Source organism: Triturus cristatus, chromosome 12 (assembly GCF_964204655.1).
Source record: "Triturus cristatus chromosome 12, aTriCri1.1, whole genome shotgun sequence".
Classification (NCBI taxonomy): Eukaryota; Metazoa; Chordata; class Amphibia; order Caudata; family Salamandridae; genus Triturus; species Triturus cristatus.
In genome coordinates, this window is record NC_140595.1 from 631,436,722 (window position 1) to 631,449,951 (window position 13,230).

Genomic DNA, 13,230 nt, shown 5'->3' on the forward strand with positions numbered 1-13,230 from the left:
CAAAGACATGTTTAGCATATGACAGCCAGCACTAACAGCACTCATTAGAATTTGTTGGTGTTTACAGAATAAGATAAAGGTTTCATAAGTGCTGCTAAAACTGGACTATTCTTCGAGAAACAATCTTGCTACCTTGCCCCACCCATGAGATTAAGGATCAATATAGGGGTGCTGGGAAGCCAATTGTCTCAATTTCTGACATTAAGAATGTCCGTGAGTCAAAGGGACAGTGGTCACAACATCTGGTATTAGGATTGTGTGTGATGGCGAGGAGCGGAAGGTCCCAATTTATGGGATTAAGAATCTTGGGGGGAGTTGTGGGGGTGGAGTAACTGATGGTCACAACCTCTGGTATGTGAATATCTTGAAAGGGGGTGAGAAGAGCAAAATATGTCAAACTGTTAGATTAATAACGTAAGGACTGAGGGTGAACCGAAGGTCTCAATCACTGAATTAAAAATGTGAGGGTAGTTGGGATCCAACGGTCACAAAATCTGTGTTCAAGAATATAGGAGAGGGATGAGGAACCGAGTGCCAGAACTTCAAGTAAGAAGGTAGCATAGGCCAAGATGTTGATGGCCAAAACCCTCTGGATAAGGACTGGGGGGGGGGTTGTTAAGGGGCTGAGAATGTTCATTAATGTTGCTAAAGCTCATGGAAAATCATTTGGCAAATGGGGTGGTTTCATTACATCTTGTCTACAGATTTTTGCAGTCTGCTGTCGAAAGACCTCTTGTGGACCATACCAAAAACTTAGTGGTCCTAGAGCTAGCCCATTGCTTACTATTGGTTGGCTTTCTTGTTACTCTCAATTGCTTGTTTTTATTTGATGCATTTCCTTCCTAGTCTTGTGCTTGTCCCTCCCCTAGAGCATGGCTTCTCTACAATCTTTTTGACAGAATAACTTGTACCCTACCACTGTTCACATTCAGGGGACTACTTTGTTAATCATTCATCAAGCACTCCATTAGAGTGTATTTGTTTTCTTGGTCTCTAACTCATGTGCTGCCCCCCCCCGCTCCTCCCGAACACCCTTCACCTACACAACTGCACTCTGTGTTGTTCCCCCCACACACACCCCAGCTCATCCGTTCTGTCATCCACCCAGGCATTTTGTTTTGTTTTTTCTCCCTCCACCTGCTGTTTACCTCAAGCTCCTCCATTGCTCCACCTTCAACTTTCCTTTGCATACAACCAACCCACTGCATTGACTTCTCCCGCCCACCTGCTTCTCCATTGCCCCGTCACTTCTCCAGTTGTAATCCGTGGAGAGGTGTGGCTCACTGGTTAGAGGCGGCAGACCCGTAAGCAGAGAATCGGCCAGGGACCGACCAGGTTTCAATTCCTGACGCGGCAGGGTCGTGGACCAAGGTCAAAACTGACTCAATAATTCTCGCCTCGGTACCTACTCTAACCAGAAACACACTCGGCAACTCTGGGCATTAAGCTTGCCTCATCTCTACAACGGCCCCCCACAGACGCCGGGGATGCCTGGTTTCACCTTGGAGATACCCAGAAAGGGACCATCTCACAGGGAAAACCAGGACGGGTTCTCCAGCGGTCTTCAGCGCCAGGATACTCCATGGAGTCACAGTGCGCTTTACAAGTACACCCACATTTACATTTACATTTAATTTTGTTTGGGCCCTGGCAGCTACCATTTACTTCAAACCCAGCAGGAAAGAAAAGAGGTATACACTCATGTATGTCCTCCTTCTTTCTATGCATTTATCACACAAGATGCTTGAGTACTCCAACCTATGATCACTTCAGTCTTTTCACAATTAAGAAGTTGTATAGGGTCATAAAAAGATATTTAAGAGGTCATCTCACCCACAACGTATGGTGGCATGCTTTATCATCAGCAACCTTACACACCGAGGTAGGAACAATGTCACCCCAGCGGACTCAACCGAGGTCCGTGGACCTGGGAGTCCTTTTATATCTCATTTCAGGACAAATACAATGGTCCAGTTAAGGTCAAAAAGATTAAAAGTACACAGTGGCATACCCAAGAAATTCCTTTATTGGTGAGTACCCCTGGTAATGATTAAATACAAAGGGTATGGTCAAAAGATGAGGTGCAAAGATTTTTTGGAGTGTTTACATATGCATGCGAGCTAAATATATCCAAAGTGGCGCTAGCCAATTTTTGGCAGCTATACCAGCCACATCTGCTAAAGTCCATTCTGACTGTCCGTCTGTGCATATTATGTCCCTCTTTTTCCCTGTGCTTGTTGTTTGTAAAGTGCTCCGCTACCCACGTGGCCAGCTTCATTCAATTTAAACATTTATAAATAAATCACTGATTATCAGCAGTTTTAGGCCGCAGGAAAAGTCTGCATGCAATAGTAATCCCCCCCCCCCCCCGAGTTCACGCGCCCCCACCACGCCACCGCCCTCACGTGAAAGCCCTAAACACTGACTTGACCGTGTCAAGGGCGTCAAACACAACAAGACTGACAGCCTGAACTGTTTTCACAGAGGCCACTTCTGAGATGCTAAGCATGCCCGTAGGGCGCGCGGCGTCCGCGCGCACGGCGAGTTTCAGCACGCGATGTCAGAACACTGCTGGAGGCGGCATTCCCCGGGTTTCTCTTTCAGAGCGCGTGACACCCTCAGAGACCATGAATGATGTCGTCGACGGGTGGAATGGGTTTTTAATTCACTTCTGTTCCAAAACAGCTCTGGCAGTGGGAGCCCGGGAAGAGAGTAGCAGGGGGCACTGGAGTCCATGAAGTAGCAGTGAAAAGCGGACTTTTTACCTCTATTTAAGATGCAGAGAATGCACGCCTATTACCACCGCACATTCAAGTCAGAAAATCACCTGCTAATAAAATAACAGTGTAAATTTCAGTGCATATCTTCCTTATTAGACTCTTGTTTTGGTTTAATTCCTCGTTTGTAATTGGAAAATGGAATGAATACTCTACCCTAAGGAGTAATTACTGTTTAGTTGTGAGCTACAATGCCTCCTACCATAGCTAGCCGACAGTAAGTAGGACACAGCTCACTGACAGAATGACTCTGATTCTTAAATAACAAAAGATACCTATGGTTCCCGCCCTCTTTCTTCTGACTAATTAACCATGAAACATCACCTTCATTGGCGTAAGAACACGTTTATGGAGATTTATTGAACTGCTGGTGAGGTTTAATAAAATGGGTGCAGTGCCCGGTGCCCTCTCTTATTTGGTGCGCCTGAAGCAGGCCAGCACCGTGCACTTGATTACAAAAATAGTGCACTCTCCAGCCCAGGCGTAAGTTCAGAACGTTTACTCCTGCTTTGCAGAGGGTGCAGCAGTGAAAGACAGCTGTATTGTGAACCAGGTTGTTTTTGGAGGTGTGCATTTCACTGCTGTTGGTGTAGTCTGCGCTTGAGGGGGTGCAGGGGCCACCCACACAAGGGGTTCAGACCTAACCCCAAAGAACCCATCTTTTTGGCTCGTGCTCAGTTTTTGAGAAGCCTGCCCGCTCCATCTGTTGTCTGTTTCATGCACGCCAGGTTTCTCTCTCTCAATCAATCAATCAAACAGCATATATAGAGTGCGGCTGATCACCCCTAGGGTTATCCAGGTGCTGAGGTCTCATTGGTCTCTAGTTGAAGAGCACGTTCTTGAATCCCTTTCTGAAGTCAGCCAGTGTTGGCGCTGCTCGTGGGGGCGGGGAGTCGTACCAGGACTTGGTGGCAAGGTAAGACAATGAACGGCCTCCGCTGTGGCTCCGGCGGCTGCAGGGATGTGAACGAGGGCAAGGTAAGCAGAGTGCAGTTCTGTGGTGGGGTGGTAGACGTTCAGGCAGTGGTGGATGTAGGCTGGACCCTGGTCGTGGAGGGCTTAGTGAGCGAGGGTCAGCATCTTGAACTGGCATCTCTTCTGCATGGGGAGCCAGTGGAGTTTATTGCGGTGGAGTGTGATGCAGGTCCATTTGAGGAGGTTGAGGATGAGTCTGGTGGCAGCGTTGTGTGTGGTCTGGAGTCTATTGGGTAGTTGGGTGGTGATCCAGGTGTAGAGTGTGTTCTCGTAGTCTTGCTGGCTGGTGACGAGGGCTTGAGTGACTGTTTTCCTGGTGTTGAGGGGGATCCATCTCTCTTTCTGCCATCTTCCCATCATATTAAGCTCTTGCTATGTGGGGTCCCAAGCACTGTAAATGGCACGTCCATCGACTCTTTACTGACTGCCCCCTCAACTGTTCAGCTCTCCCTTCTTCAACCAATATTGGGGAGAGGATGTAGCCTTACCGCTAGAGCGGTCAACCTCGAAGCTAGGGAACCGGGTTCGAGTCTCGACAACGACGCTCACCATCGTGTGATTCTGGGCAGTTCACTTAATTTCCCAGTGCCTAGCAAAAATGAATGTGTCCATCTAAAACAAAACTGGTGCTTATGTAAAGCGCTCTGAGATCCGATTTCTCTGGTCTCGTTCGTGCTATATAAAACAAAAAATAAATAAATATTCCCTTTCCTTGATGTTGCCCACAGTGGCCAAACCTTATCCGCATCTAGTGCCTAATCTGTAGAAGAATAATTACTGGTGGCCATAGTTTTGTTGAGAAGGCCATGGCTGTTGCTGTCAAAGTTCTGGGTGCCGACTGCCAAGGCATGAGACAGACTTATTCCAGCCCACCTCATGTCTCTTTAATCCACCACGTTACACTGCCTGACAATTTATTTCACTCTTGCAGGTTCATTTTCATCACTGCTTTATGTCTTTGTCACATTTATTCTATTGTTCTTGTCTCCTTTCCCCTTTACTTGCTTTCCACTCTCTTGCTCTGGATCAAAGTCTTTAGATGAAAAATAGGTGCTGGTTCCCAAAAAAGAGTGCCAGTGGACCCCACCTACAAGTACCAGCTCAAATTATGCACCATTTCCACCCCCAGCTCTTCTGTCCTATGCATTGTCCATACCTAGGCCAATGGCCTCTAGACTCCTGCTCAAGGAAGGATGGCAAAGCCCCACCTTATCCTGCATTCAGGGTTCATCATACATGTGTGCCATGAACCCTTCTTGGTCACTGCTTTTCCTTTTCTTCTCATGCTCACCTTATTCTTAGTCTTGGTCATCATGCCATGCTTAGAAACATCATGGGGTAAATTATCTGCAAACTGCGATATAAATCGCAAAACGCGCTAAGCGCGTTTTTCAGTATCGCTCTCTATCGCTGAATGACCTCGCCATTTAAGCGGCGTATTAGCAACGCTTTGCTAACAGGCGAAGTACAATCCAGCGATAGACTGCGATAATCCTCATTAGCGTGTGAAATCCAGCAATGAGTTCACAGCGCTGATGAAAAGCTTGGTAGTAGGGGGGGGTGTACTTAACCATACAATCCACCTCCCATAGGCAATAATGCTAAGTCAGGTTTTAATCAGGCGTTAGGATCATGCGATAATGTGGGCTTAGCGCGCCTTTTCTCATCGCTACGTGGGTCCGGGGCAGCGTTTATAATACAGCGAAGTTGTGTTTGCGACGTTTTGCAATGAAGTTTTTGTAAGGAACGCCTACTTTGCATCTCATTAGCGATGCATATCGCTAAGATGCGTAGCGTTAGAAAATCGGCTGCTAACATGCGCTGATGCATGTAAGCGCTGCCTTGTTAATAGGGCGATAAGAATATAGCCGCTTTAGCGGTATAAAGTGCCGCTAAAGCGGCGATACTGCCCTTGATAATATGCCCCCAGATGTGCAGTATTTAGCACTATATGACTAACATTTATATCATCATCTGTCGTTCCTTACCTCCACCACGCATTGTCTTCCTGGCCCTGTTTATTTTACAAAAAAGATTAACATTGGAATTTAAAGCCTTAGATTGACGAAACAAAATAGGATTATTTACATTAAGTTTGACCTGTATTGTAAGCTCTGAGCAGGGTCGGACTGACCTACAGGACAATATGACAAGGTCTGAACTGACAGGTTAGTGTGTGGGCCGTTTTTTGTCTGTTTGTGGACCTGTTTTACGGAAAGTTGGGCCGTTTTTAGGTCGAGCCTAGGCAGCGCTTGCGCTGTCTGCGAGAAATGCTGTATTCAGTTCTATGGGCTGTAAGCATGCCCATCTATTACCATTTGTTTTTATTGTGCTCATCGTAAATGCTTCCTTTTTATTGATGCATTTTTGTAAATGTTTCTACTTTGTGTGCTTAGTTCCCTCCCAGCCGATTTCACTAAGAGAACATCACAGCATGTGATGGCCCCTCCCCCGTCTGGGCATTACAAGACTTGCTGTAGGCCCTGGGACTGTTTGTCCAGCCCACACAACCAATCAGAGGAAAGCAGTCGGCTCGTTTATTGCTCATGCTCCTCTCTGCCAGTCCTGAGCGCGCCTCTTATCTAAGAAACTCTTGTAACTGCGCAGAATCCCAACACGACAATGGGCACAGTTTACTTTCCATGGCTCATCTATTTAATATTTGCACCTTTGCACATCGGGCAGTTGACGGAAATGGGACGGCTTTGCTAGTAGAAGTGTGGTATGTTTACTGGTAACTTTTGGGATTAAGTAGCAGGAATCGAGCGTGAATAACTGCATCATTTAATACTGCGTCTTGTTTGGCGAACAGGTCAAAGAATCCTTAAACTTTGTACGAATACATTGTATGTTGATAAACTTTCTCTTATTAAACATACGGTATTCACATGTGTATTGTACAACTCAACTGTGTAGAAGCCACGTGTTTGGTGCCAATCAAATGATAATTGTACAACATGCCCTGAGCTTCCCTTTAAGTTCACGTTCTGTAGAGGCTCGTTTTTAGGTCTCGCGTGGCGTTGCAGTGCAACGAGCTGCTCGCTTTGCGAGACATGTTATATTAGAGTATTTTTAGATCTCGGCCTGGCGAAAGCAGCGCATGCGCTGCACTGCCATGCAGAAGCCTTTTGGAATCGATACGATTCCAGCGTGCACGCGGGGAGACAAACGAGACAAAAGATGTGCACGCAGGGATTGGATGCTTTACTGGCGGCGTGATACACTGGGGACTTATTTTTTTCGCCGCCAGTAAAGGCAGTCCCCGCGTGCACATCTTCTGTCCGTCCCATGATGGGTCGCGCCTGTTGTTTAAAGGGTGTGGCAGTGGTTGGTCTAAAATTTAAAGACACATTTCACGCATATCTCCGCCCGGCTCCGTTTCTTGAAAGCGTGGGAATAGCCGGCCATAAGAACCTTTTGGCAAACAATAAACAGTGCACACTCACTTTATTTATGCAAATAAAACACGCGATTCTTGAGTTGTCACCGTATTAAAAAAATTGCATATATATATCTGTCAAACTACTGCAGGTCATCCAGAGCTCGCAAGTTGCCCAGGTCCATGCGTGAGTAGCTAACAGTCCACGTTCTTGCTTTGCATTCTGGGATAAGTAGTCCTGTTACTGCTATTATAACATCAGGCCTACACGCTTCAGAATGCAAAGCAAATGTTTGGCTGAGCTACTAATGAGTGGTCCCGGGAGACTTGAGAGCTGCGGGTCTTTTGTGTAGTGTTGGCAGACGTGTGTTGCCATCCTTATGTCGCTTTTCATGGCACCCAAGAGGCCACTTGTCGTGAGAAAATGCAGCTCGTCCTCATTTCTGAGCTAAAAAAGATTTGCATTCTGGGCTTTGTAGTTCGACATTTTCTATGAGAAGATTTGACGAAGGTGTGACGTGACATGGGGCCCCAGTTTTAGAGAAGACAATGTTTGGTGACCATCTGACTCCATGTCACTGGGATAAAAGCAACGCCCACAATGCCTTCATTTGTAAGTCAGACGTCCATGACTGCACAATGAGTGTCCTCATTGCACCATGGATGCCTGTACATCAGTAACTCTATTCAGCAGCTCTATTCAGCTGTAACTCTGTTCATTAGCTTGTCCTGGCAGGGCTTTCTGGGATTTATAATTCTGCAGGGGGTGCATTAACTTATGGAGTCAAAGCGCCCCTGCGCCATGTCCTGGAAGTTCCCCATAGTCAGCCCCCTTTCTTTGCATTCAGTAGTACTCTACTCTGCCTGCTGGGACCTATAGACCCACAACTTACATGGGAACAGCTAACCTGCACGTCAGAGCATGCATCGTGACATCTGGGTGAAAATTCAACACTTACAGATTGTATTTCTATTCAGCATGTGCACATAAAATGCTTGTAACCAGCAACAGCAAACCAATACTGCTTAGGTAAAACGGTGTTTCATGCTGCTCAGGATTATTTCAAGGACTGGTTATATAGCTGTTAATTGGCACCATGTCATGAGAGTGACTTTATCCAGTCCTTGTTTATCAGTCAACAGCACTGCACACTATAAGCAATTCCCTAAAAGTTGCAACACGCATAGTGCTGTTGTCTGAATAAAACAGCCCTGGCTGAAAGGTACCCTCACTGCCACGAGGCTGATTGAAAGATAGGAAGCTTGCTTTTTGTTTTGAGCGCATCCTTGGAGAGAAAAAGCTGTTTCATTCAAACTCGAGTCCCAGAGGTCTCACACTGATCCATGACAGGAGAGCTCAAATTTCTTAGGTCCATGGATGAGTAGCTAGACCATGTTGTTAGACTTGCTTTGTGGGACTTGTGGTTGTGTTTATTCGGTTATAAAATCAGAACTACAAATCCCAGCATGGAGAACAAGCATTTGCAATGCAATAGGTCTCGAATTTACGCAAGTTTAAGCTATTGGCATTGTAAATGACAATGCCTTTTATTTAAGTTTTAAAAACAAAGACAAAAATAAAAGGCAATGTTATTTGTAATGTGAACAGCTCAAACTTGCGTAAATGCGAGACCTATTGCATTGTAAATGCTTGTGTTCTTTAGCCATGTTGAACACCAATTTGTGCTGCTGTGCATAATGTAAAAACAAGCATTAAAAATGCAATAGGTCTCGCCTTTCATTAAGTTAAAGCTATTTGCTTTGCTATACAATACCATTAGCAAAGCAAGTGGCATTAACTTAATCAAAGGCGAGACCTATTGCATTTTCAATGCTTGTTTAGAAGTGGGGTGGAAGCCCCGCCCCTATTTTTCATTGGCTGGCGTCATCATCCATGGTAAACACTGGCTTCCGATTGATAATGAGGCTTCTTAGTCCCTCCTTGTTACTGCCCTGTCTCCTTTTGGACCCGCCTATCAGGACTGGATCTTTTACTGGCGGCATTATACTGTCTCCTTCAATTAGTCCCCCTCCCTCGAGTCGTGTCTTCACCAGGCTCCGATGCTCCGGAGAGGGCCTCGGGCCCGCCCCGGGAGTGTCAACAGTGCACAGACGCCAAGCCGAGTCTCCAGGGGGAGGAGGGGAAACTAAGAAGGTAAACAAGCCCTCCAGCTGCCCTCTCATGACCCAGGGACATGTCCTTAATTAGGGCTGAGGAGCGCAGCCCCCACCTCAATTCTAACCTATTCTGACCTACTGCTCCCTGGTTGTATATGCCAAGTTTTCAAATGCCTGTGCTACCACCAGCCAACAGTAAGACAGAGGAGGCGTGGCCGCTTTCCGTGGACTTCACCTTTAAACATTGTTCGTTTGCCCTTTGTTTAAATCCCTCTTTCACGGAGCACCCAATTCTTGTGCGGAAGCGATATAAAAACATTGAAGAAGTACAAATTTATTGGCTGGCTTCCTAGTTTCAGAATCTCTTATTCAATTCTACATATTTTAAGAAGAAATGGCAACACCAAAGCCTCTCCCGGGAGCCCTGCACTTCCCCACACACACATGCTTGAAAGTCATCGCTTCCATGTGGAAAATATGTCGCAACTGGAACCTTCCCAGGTGCGTTTCATTGCGACAATGTCTGTCACACACTGTTCTGCACAATGATTGCTCACTCGATCTGTCACATACCGCGAGCCACTGTAACACGTTCCCATGGTTATGCTGTGCCCGACTATTTATCAACAAATATTACCACAATACACCTCAGCACCTTTTTCCACCACAAAATCAAGAGCATCTACGACAACTTTGACGAAGACAACCAACACACTGAACCCTCACAAACCACCCCCGACACCCTGAAGCCAGCGATCGACCACTGGACAGCCCTCACCACCAAAGACACACTGAAGATGATGATGTCAATCCACTCCAGGGCCCCCACGGACCCCTGCCTCCCACCACATTTTCAACAGAGCCGCCGACACCAATGCACCCATGCTCTGCCACACCATCACCCACTCCCTGGCAACCACCACGTTCCCCGACGACTGGAAACACGCCGAGGTCAACCTCCTCCTGAAGAAACCCTCGGCAGACTCGGCAGACCCCACCGACCTCAGAAACTACAGACCCATCTCCCTGTTCCCGTTCTCAGCGAAAGTCATCGAGAAAGCCATCAACAGCCAACTCGCCACATTCATCGAAGAGCACAACATCCTCGAATCCTCCCAATCGGCTTCAGAAAAAAACAGTACGGAATCCGCCCTCCTCGCTGCAACAGACGGCATCCGCACCCTACTGGCAAAGGAGAAACAGCAGCCTTCATCCTCCTTGACCTCTCAGCGGCGTTCGACACAGTCTCTCACCGCACCCTAATACGCAGACTCCATGACGCAGGGATCCCAGAAAAGGCCCTCAACTGGATCTGCTCCTTCCTTTCCGGCAGAACGCAGCGGGTCAGACTCCCCCCTTTCCTCTCCGACCCTACACCTACCACCTGCGGAGTCCCCCAGGGGTCCTCCCTCAGCCCTACACTCTTCGTCTACATGGCTCCACTCGCCCCCATCGTCAGAACCTACGGACTCAACATTGTGCCATACGCAGACGACACCCAACTCATCGTCTCCCTATCCAACGAACCCAATACCGCCAGACACAATTTTCAAGAAGACATGGAAGCTGTCGCCAAATGGATAAAAAACAGATGCCTACAAATAAATACCAACAAAACAGAAGTACTCATCATCACCCGATGCATGGAACGACACCTGGTGCCCCCCGCCCTTGGAAGCCCGCCCACCCCCCTGGACCATGCACGCCACCTGGGTATCATCCTGGACTCCAAGCTCAAAATGGACCACCAGATCAACACCGTCTCGTCCTCCTGCTTCCACACCCTCCGCCTCCTACGTAAGACCTTCAAATGGATCCCCCTCGAACACAGAAAGACCGTCACTCATGCCCTGGTCACTAGCAGACTCGACTACGGCAACGCACTCTACGCCGGAATAAACAAAAACCTCACCTGCAAGCTACAGAACATCCAGAACGCCGCCTCAAGACTGGTCCTCAACCAGCCAAGACACTGCCCCATCTCCCAGAACCTGCGCACACTCCACTGGCTCCCCATCAAAGCTAGAGTCACCTTCAAGATGCTCGCCCACAAGGCCCTCCACGACACAGGACCAGCATACCTGAACAGCCGACTCAAATTCAACGCACCCCAGAGGACCCTACGATCTGCCCAGCTCTCCTACGCTGTGGTCCCCCGCACCAGAAAGACTAGATCAGGAGGCCGCTTCTTCTCCTTCCACTCAGCCCGAGCCTGGAACGCCCTGCCGCTCCACCTCAGACAGACAACATCGCTCCCCATCTTCGCAAGAAACCTCAAAACCTGGCTCTTTGACAGACTCCCCCTTGATTGACTGGAGCCTGCTAGCCCCCCCCCGCGCCTTGAGACCCTTATGGGTGAGTAGTCGCGCTTAACAAACACCTGATTGATTGAATGATTGACACCTAAGATGAGAGGCAGTTTGGCAAAGCTATCATAACCGTGTTGGTGCCCAAACACATTACTCTTGGGAGCCGCCCGCCACCCAGATATGGAGGGGGGGGTGGGTGGGAGAACAAGGGAGGCTGCTACTTTTCACACAATGTACAAGTATGCAATGTTTGAAGGGTAGTTGGGGGGGCTAGGATTGTGAGGAAGAGGATCATCTTAGTGCATCTGTCAGCACATAGTTTATTTTTACATGTTCTTGATATAGCAAAACTCTTAGCCACATTTACCGAACAACTTTGCCAAAGTGCCTCGTATCTGAATCACAGCAAGTCCCGCAGGGATCGACACGTAGCGCAGTCAAGGCACTTCAATCCTGATCTGCAGCACCCCCTGCTATTCCACTGTAGGATCTACAAGCAGCTTTTCCAAAGCGCCTCATACCCGGCCTGCATCGCTCCCACAGGGATCGACACGCAGCGGTGTCAAGGCGCTTTAACCCGGATCTGCAGCACCCCCTGCTATTCCATTGTAGGACCTACAGGCAGCGTTAACAAAGCACCTTGTACCTGTGCTGCAGTACTCTCATAGGGGTCGACACGTAGCGCTGTCAATGAGCTTTAATCCGGACCTTTCATATTCCAGCGCTAGACCCCATGCCGCTCTGCCAGTCACCCTCTGCTAATCCAGTGGTATATACCAAAGCACGTGACCCACAGCACCCCTACTAGTCCAGTAATGAGACCCCCCAGCTCTTCCAGGGCACATCCATGCTGATGCCAACACACCCCGTCAGTCTAGGGGGGCCTCGTGCTGAGAGGTGTAGCAGGCGGTCAGCTGCTGAGGGGCCTGATAGCCAGGTCCAGAATCTATAACCAACCCCCCGTCCCCCTGTGGTAGTAGTGGTGGCAGAGGTGAGGTGGGGTGATGCTCTTCACTGTACAACCAGTCGTGTGACGCTTCCTGTGCCCCACTCTCCATGAGGCCTCTAAAAGCAGCAGCTGTTGGGGGGACAGGGGGGTCTCACGGCGAGAGCTTCCAGGCGGACACCATGCACAGATCTTTAAAGCTCCAAGCAAAATGTTATTAACAACTACAAGACCCCGCTGTGTACAGACGGGGCCCTGGGGCCCTGCTGGAAAACTCCTAGCTCCCTTCAGGCACTGCTGGCTGCACTCTGTGTGAGGCAAACAAACGTGCAAACCAAGGCTGGTGGGAAACTAGTGAATGCGCATTAACTGGACACCACAATTTACTTTAATTAATTTCTCCTACTGCAGGCACGACATGCTTTCCAGCAACATTCAGCACGCCATGTGTGCCTTCAGTTCCCAAGCAGCCCGGGACAATGGTGGCCGCTTATTTGAAATGAAATAGGTCTCGCATTTACAAGAGTTTGAACTATTGGCATTGTAAAGGACTATGCATTGGACACCCACAAAAGTGAGGAATCATTTTTATTGGAAGACTTGGGGAATGCTGGATGGGTGGAAGTTTGTGGCTTCCTGTAGATTCCAGAACTTTCCATTACAGAAATGTGAGGAAAATGTTTGTTTTTTTTGCAAAGTTTGAGGTTTGCAAGGGATCTGGGTAAC